Source organism: Tinamus guttatus, unplaced genomic scaffold, assembly GCF_059628265.1.
Source record: "Tinamus guttatus ecotype Peru unplaced genomic scaffold, ASM5962826v1 Tinamus_guttatus_pri_ptg000561l, whole genome shotgun sequence".
NCBI classification, from domain to species: Eukaryota; Metazoa; Chordata; class Aves; order Tinamiformes; family Tinamidae; genus Tinamus; species Tinamus guttatus.
In genome coordinates, this window is record NW_028289095.1 from 31,619 (window position 1) to 40,380 (window position 8,762).

Below are 8,762 nucleotides of genomic sequence, written 5' to 3' on the forward strand. Positions count from 1 at the left end.
AGTCAGAAAAAGATAGTCCACATAGCAAGACCATTCATTACATTTAAAGTTTATTATTTTGTTTACTAAATATAGAACTTATATTTCAGTTATGAACAAATGCCTGTGCTAAATTGTAGTATGAAAATATTAGCCAAGAATATTTTTTACTATTAACAAATGAGAAAAGTAATTAAACTAAAAAACCTGAGTACTGAAAATTAGTGAGCATTTTTTATGTTGATAATTTAAATGCTATATAGTAAGAAACAAAGTTTATTTTTAAGTATGCTTATTTTATGATACACAGTTCACATTTTTGAGATAAAATATTCTGTATTTAAATCTGATTTAAGCATTCCAAGTGTGTGTAAAATAAAAAGAGAGGAGGAATTATTTTTTGTCAGGGTCCAAGTTAAAAACAAAATGACGTACTTAATTTTGCATCTGTGGCTAGTGTCTGCTTATTACTGTCCTAATATTGTTTTAAGGCTGTTTTACTCAATGAGAATTATATTTGACTTTGGCACTGCTTCTGTGCCATTCATTAGTAGCATGTGTCCCCCTCCTTACTGCACATCTTATTTTGAAATCTGAAGCCTCTGTACTTGTTTGGAGTGAACATCAACCCAACAGAAAATTACATCATCTTGCTGTGCACTGTCCACTTAAAGTAGTATATTCTGTCCATCTGTGTATGTAATGCTGAAGAACAGCCAGATCCAATGCATCATGCGATGTTAGCAGTGTGGAGGTGATGGGGCACAGGGAAAAAAGGTTCAGCTTTTGAGGACTTCGATTTAAGACTGTACTAAAATTGTGAAACATATAAAATAATGCTGATTTCAGTACTGTTTTTATACTAAATCCTGGCCACATCCTAAGCATATGATTACGTTTGGATATAGTGAGATTAGCAGCAAGAGATCTTAGGCTTGGAATAGGGCAACAGCAGGGAGTAGGAAAGACAGACAAAATGCCAAATAGCATGGGCTGTGCATGGTCTAGAATTAGTGAGCCAGTGGTGAGCCAGTTTGCTCAACAGATTTGAGCTAGCACATGAGCCAGCATGAAAACATGAAAGCTCTCTGGGCAATCAAGTAGTTTGGGCCTGAGTGCAGTAAAGGTACATGCCATAAAGAGAAAAGAAGTGAATGCAATTTCAGGCTATAAATAGTTGGTTGCAATCCACAGACTGGAACACAGATGCTTAATCTATGGAGGTCTGGGTCCAAATATTACTTAGTGTAAGGGCAAGAGTGATTCGGCTGGTCTGTAGTGAGTATGTGTCTTTTTTTTTTCCTCAGCTTCCAAAGCAACTCAGGTAATAAATGCTGGAGAATAGGATTTTCACTTCTTTTCGCTCTCTATTTATTTATATTTAAGACAGAGGTTCACTTGGTGGCCTGTTTAGATTACCAACATACCTATAATATACAGGTAAGAGAGAATGCCATATACTTCTGTATATAGGAACACAACTATGTTATATACACACAAAGAAGTAAACTGGATTGTGTCTGTCTGTCAGAGCTGTCAAGCACTTATAATCAGAACTTCCTTTTGTCTGTCATGTTGTCACTCATTTACCCGAGTGACAACTAATTGGAAACTTCTGTCAGTCTAAATGAAGAGATCTCTAGTGCCCTTGTGCTGTAAGGCTCATAGGCTCGCCACAGTGGCAACTGTGATACAAAGCACAATGGCCCTTGAGGAGCAAAAAGACTAATAGCATTTATTATAATATTAATCAAGCTAGTGAAATATTTTAAAATTTGGAAACTGTCAGCAGAAAAGACCACATGTTTTGATCTTTGCTAAAGAAATATTATTTTCATCAGTTTTACTCATGACAGATAGCTGGGTAGTAGAGCGTGGTTTAACCTACTCCTATCTCTTCCAAGCATCTTATTCCCTGTGTTTGTACTTTTTAGCCAGGTTGGCTCTGTTCTTGGTAGTGCCTGTCAGTTGGAAGCATGTGCTACACCACTGGGTTTGTGTTGCACTGATTGCCGCGTGGGGACTGCTGGCGAGGGAGTCAGCACTATGTGTTCATGATTTCGGGAGTGCTGAAGGGGACTGCTGAGGAATGAGGAAGTCTTCTTCATTGGAAAGTCTTTTTTCCTCTGGGCTTGATTTCAGGCAGTGCTTCCAGAGCTGTATACTGCAACACCTAGCCACAAAAGGGAAAGTGTTAGTCCTCCTTCCCGATGGCTCCAGGAGCCTACTATTTGCTTATTGCCTTAGAAAAGTAGGAGAGCAAAGACTGCTAATTCAAGCTCCACTCTTTCCCTTCATGCTTAGTTTTCCATTCATGTCATCCCAAATTACTTTTCTTACTGGAGGTCAACTGTCAAAGATGGTTACAACTCATTCTTCATGCTCTCAGCATAGCAACATTCAGTAACAAGGTTTTGCCACTTACCTTTTGAAACTAGGTCATCCTTTTTTTTTTCAAGCAAGACAGAAAACAAACTCAGAACTCCCTCATACAAGCTAACTTTTGTGAGGCAGCCAAAATTCACATTTCCTTTCACAGCCAGAAGGCTGAACTAATCCAAGGAGGAGCCTCCGGTCAGAACGACCCTTGTTTAGCTCCATCTATCACCACTGTGTGGTGACAGATGTGTGGAGGGGTCTTCTTGTCCAGCTCCATTTGGAGGAAATGTTACTCTCTCTTCTTATTTTCTTCTTCTACCATTTTGGAACCTCAGCTTCATGTAACTGAACTGCTCTTGAGGCCCATCTGTTGGTTCTGTTTTTTTAGCAGTTTAACAGGGCTAAAGTCCTCAGCCCCCATACTGCCCCTGTTACCTGGCCTTCAGTTCTCTTCCCCATCATAATTAAAAATTCTCTTTATTAGTCATAGAGAGATGTCTACAGTACTTGACTCAAACAAGGTAATATCATGCCAATACAACCTGCGTGCCATGCTTTCTGTTTAATATTAACCTGGAAATGCAATTGAAATTTTGATCACAAGGTTAAAAAGGAATGCTTGCACTCAGGGGGTCAGTGACACAAGAAGTGAAAAGAATTGCTCCACTTCCTTCAGAGTCTTGAAGGAAAACACAGATTCAGTAATCATATGCCAGAAGAAAACAAGTCTGAGAGATTGCCTTTCCTCCGCATTTCTTGCCTTCTATTCAATAAACTCACTGTAAGCACTTGCATGAACTAGTGTGCTCCAGTGTTGTTAGTTCAGGAAACACAGCATGAACAGAGAGAGACTTTTCCTTGCAGACTGGAGGCAAGACAGGGCTTGTGCAGTGACCTGAAGTCAGCAGAGAAATACGAGCCAGCAAGTCTGGAACTCGCATCAAAACCGCAATCAAATAGGAAGCACCAATTTCTAATGGTACTTGCAGCTCTTCCCTGCCCTCACCTACTCTAATGCACTCTACAGCCAGTCCATTGACTGGAATAAACCTCTTGACTTCTGTACCACAGCTCAGTTGTTTTCTTTTAATATTGATAACTTCAACCAAGTGATTCCAAATAATTTTGGATCACTGTTACTTGCATTCTTTATTTTTGTTGCAGTAGTGAATAACCTACATCTTCCTGTAACAGCAGGATATTTCAGTATTTAATCCCACTCTAATTCTCCTCTTAATTAGATTCTTATGCAGAACTTCATCCACACTCGGAACCTTTCTCTAATGCAGTGACTTAGCATATCAAGAGCATGAAGAGGCAGAATGGACCAGAATGATTTTTCTTGTTTGACCGTGGGTCAGATTATCTCCAAAGACGCTCTCCTGTAACACACAGAATGTTTTATAGGCCATGGAGAACATCCTGTCTAAATAAAAATGAATTAAATGATAGCAGTAATTATTGGCAGTATCTTTCCACCACACACTCTCAAATCAGAAAAAGAGAAAAAAAGGAAAAATTATAGGTGTAATCACTTTCTGGGACTAGAGCGTTAATAATCTCCTCTGCCTGAGAAGGGCTCTGAAAAGAGCACATCCTCACTCCTAACCAGGGTGCAGACCAACCACCAAAGAGAGCAAAGAAATTACTTACCTGCAAAAGTCTTTGAATAAGGACGACTTGATACAAAATGATACTGTCCCTGCCCACCTCTCCTCCTCAGCTATTCACGGATATACATTTTAATGCCACGTAGTTGAGTGGGTCTGTGGGAGTATTGGAAATACCAGAGGTCTTGCCCAGTAACTGATCCTTCAGCACCTTCTAGAGTGCCACATTTCTGGTAGACTCCTTTTTTATCGCTCTCTCCCCACATAAACTTCTAGGTTCATTTCTCTTGGATCTTAAGCATTTACTTTTTTGTTCCCCCTCTTACTTTCTAATTTTGGACATCTACCACCTGCCAGTCACTTTTTCACAGTAGTCCTGACCAGACAAGTTGAAGCAACTTGCTACTGATGGACAGTGTTTGCAACTCATTGCAAACTGCAAACTCTTGAGTCCAGTGTCTTAAATGTTGTTCCAGTTTCAGCTAAAGTGGTCACCTAGCTATTCTGAAAACACCTACTTCCTATGTGTGATATGTGCTTTCTGTACTATTAATGTCTGCCTTGTGTGTATAGGCCTGTCCCTGCTGGCAGGGTAATAGAAGTTATTTGTGAACCTCATGTAGACCTCTCTTGCCGAATTAAAAGGTAGGTCTTCAAAAGAAGAGTGAGAGAAAAAAAAAATGAAATGGAATCAAATTAAATACTATCCATATTTGGTAAGACTTCAAGGCCAGGAATTCAATTATTATTATTTTTGGCAGCTATTTTATTTAAATCGTAGCCTGCAGCTACGCAATATGTTAGATTTTAAAGAAGAGATAATATACAGTTGCAGGTGTATATATTGATGAGCATTTAGATGTGGGTGAATACATATACATATATGTATGCATATGCATATATGCATCCACACACACATATGCTATACCAGTATATATGACACAGGTGGGTATTAGACATACAAACCATACATCTTAAATAAATATCTCAATCGTGATGTCACTAATCATTACTTTCTGCATTATACTTTGAATGCAGATATCATCTTGCTCCTTACTTTTTTCATGCATAAAATTGTTGTGATGCCAAGATTCATCTTAGATGGCCATTCCCTTTGTATCATTGGAAGAGAACTCCTGAAATAGTCTGAAAATTCAGCTTTGAGTGCACCCGTCCCCCAGCTGCGACACCTCAGCAGCGTAACAACTCCCATGTCGAGGTGCTGGTCACGGCCGGGGGCTGTGAGAAAAGCTTTGACACAGCGCGCTCAAACATTCAAGACCCGATACTCTTTTTCTTCTAATGCAGAAAAAAGTCCTTCAAGATGTTCCACACGGATCTCAACATGTTAACTGTAATGTATGGGAAAATGTCTATGTCTTCTTTCTGTACTGTGTGATTCCCATTGGTTCTGCATACATAGCTGCTGTCAGTCTAGTACTGTGGTTATACAATTGTTTACTGCTGTTCTTATCAGCAATCTTTGACCAACCTGAAGCAGAGCCATTGCCAAGGTGTCTTTCATTTACTTAATGATTAACATCCACAAAGACCTACTGCAGCAATTAGTACTGTATGAAGTAATTCCAGCTATAATTCAAGTAAATCCAGGCTTGAAATAGCAGCACTTGCACACACACACACACACACACACAGCAGTGAAAGCGCAGAGAGCAGATATGCACATGTGCTGCACAGCTAAGGAGTCATTAGAAGAAAGGGTGTCCTCCTTTCCGAAGAATTAACAAAATACGTTTGATCTGGGAAACCTAATATATAGTAAGACTGAAATAGCAATAAAAGCAATCCAAGTGGCTAACAACTGCTTTCTGTGTTCTGCTTTTTAGTCTTTTCAGAAGGCAAATATATTCTCTCTATGTGCTGATGTAGCATGCAGTGCCTATTAGCGATCATGAATAGACAGTTTAAGTAAAATGTTACTGTTTGGATTTAAAGTAACAGCTGGTGATACTATCGTCCATATGGAAATTCGTAAACATAGATTAAAGGCAATAGTTTTGAAGGAAAAAGAGAAAATAAAAATTTGGAGAAAAGTCTTACAAAGAGCGAAATAAACCCCATTATCTTGTTTGCATAAACTTACATCTCTCATTTCTTCCTGTCACAGATCCCTCCTAGCATAGTGACTGAATCCATCAGCACTTTACTAGTGAAATCGAAGTTTTGCTTGCATTTACAGCAAAAAGAATGAGAGCAGGTAGGAACCTAGTGCTGTAGGATGGCTAACTTGCTTATAAAGTGTAAAACAAATTCAGCGTGCTGCTGGCAATTGGGTTGATTGGCTTCCCCGTGTTTTAGGCCTTGATCCTATAAACTGCTAGATGAAAGTGCAGCAGTGGAGTGATCTGCAGGATTGGGATCTTGTTTTTCAAATACTGAAAATAGCATGTTATGTACTGGATTGTGTGCACTGTCAAGTTGAAATTTGTTAGATGGGAGAACTGTGTTCATTTAGCCTTTTTTCACATGAATAATTTTAGCCTAGCATTTCCCTATGAAGTCAACATGTTTCCCAACCAGTAATCAAGTTTGTGATTTCTTCTTATGTTGCAAGCTTAATGAATCAACTGTTCACTTGTATTAGCCATTTTATAAAATATGTTGTATTACAATTTAAAAATTCCCCAGAAGTGCTGTATTGCCCTTAGCTGCATGACATTTCAACAGCTAAGTTGTGTCTTGTGCTTGGCCTCAAATGTATGTGATAATTAGGTGTATGTAAGCAGATTTTTAAAGTTAGCACTTTCCTTTGCAGAGTGCTAAATATGTGCAAAGAAATCAGGCATCAAATGTTAAGTACTGAAAGTAGAGCTCTCTGCTTCACTGTAATTTATCAGCACTGTCTGGGTATTGATTTCCTTAAAAGCTAGTTAGCATCTTCCAGTGGGAGGCAAGGGAAGGAAAATGAGTGTTCTTTCCTAGTCTTTTTTCTTTTCTTTTCTTTTCTTTTCTTTTCTTTTCTTTTCTTTTCTTTTCTTTTCTTTTCTTTTCTTTTCTTTTCTTTTCTTTTCTTTTCTTTTCTTTTCTTTTCTTTTCTTTTCTTTTCTTTTCTTTTCTTTTCTTTTCTTTTCTTTTCTTTTCAGCTATTTTCTGGTCCCTGTTTCTCGCATTTAACTTCCACTGAAATGACTAACTGGCCTGAGCCAACTGGGAGCAGAATTTGGCAAACTGCCTTTAGCATCCGAAGGCACAGGTGTGTTTGTGTGCATATGTTGGCAAGGAAAACCCTAGACCTTCTCTATTTCTTAATGTGAGAAAACATGTACATACTGTATATAGAGTAACGACATATTTTGAAGTTGAATTCTCCTTTATACATAATTCACTTTCAGATACACTAATCTGCAACAAGATCTTGGCAATGGTCCTGACTTTTCTGTTTTTTGGTTTGTTTGCTTTTTTACTGCTGTGTAATCCCCTGGTAATGCGGGTTATAGTCATCACTATTGTATATATGTGCTTGCATGTGTGTGCACTGACAAATTCTCACTTTTGGATTTCTGAATTTTCCGTTTCAAGTCCAGCTGGGACATCGTGAATTCATCTATGTAGTATGCGCCTCTGTGTCGGATTGCCAACTGCCAACATGTTTGACCAAGTGTTTTGATGAAGTCCCCTGAGGAAAGCTGTCTGTATACTTGTGAAAGGGCATGCTCTGTGTAGGATGACTGTGTACAGTATAAATCTATGAAATGTGGAAGTGTTTATAAATTTATCTGCCAAATATTTATCATCCATGTAACAAATGCAAAGTTATTTAGTGTACATCAGATTAATAAAGGGGCATTTTTTGCTCCACTATATTCAAATAAAGAGTTGTTCTCTGCAATGAATACACACCAGGTGTGCTATTAGCTAGAGCATCATTCTTCGCCACCCTCAGAATACTGAAAACAATTGTTTTTTCCTAACTGGGTCATTTTTACAAAGGTTCTCTACATGTTCCATTTTTAGTGCTGGTGATAGAAGATGATGAGATTTTTTTTAAATATAGTGCAAGTTAATAAAGTTAGAAAACTTAAATACACATCATAAAAAAAAGAGTAAAATTTGCTATTTGCAAGAGACAATGTTCTCCTTTAGGTAACAATCTGGGATTCATATTATTATGATATATAATTGGACAAATAGACATCTGGTCTTTCACTATGTAACTGTGTTATGTAGTATTTTATAAGCCAAAGGGTCTAATCTAGCTCTGTGGGAAACGTATACCGGTGCAAGGTAGAACAAGCTGTACATCCGAAAGGCTAATGGGAATTCATACAATCAACTATGGTCCCAAGAGGAACAGGCATTCACCAACAAGAAGCAAAAAACCAAACATGCACTGCAACAACAGTGTTTCCTTATTGCATTTGTGCTCTAAGAACTCCAGAAAAGCAGCTGATCAAATGTGGTAGCTTTTAAATAAGAAAAGAAGTTGATTTATTTATATTCTGCCGTGTTCGTGGCTGGATCAGGAATACATTTCCAAATATAGGTTATTCCAAGCAGATGATGGAATAAACAAAGTACATGAGCTCCTTCAGCTGTGTACCAGTAGGGGAAAGTTAGGCTACATTTGAATTTAAATGTGTATCAGCTCATGCAAAGAGCCATCTGCAAATCCAACAACCCCCAATGACACATGAATTTGTGACTGTCCTTTGGCAACTAAAGTTTGTAGCAGCGTATAAAGTCATTCTTTGTTTATTATTATCAGCAAAAGTACTAATCTGTGTTAAAAATACTCTTAAAACTACACCCTCATCTATTTGTATTTGAAGGGGT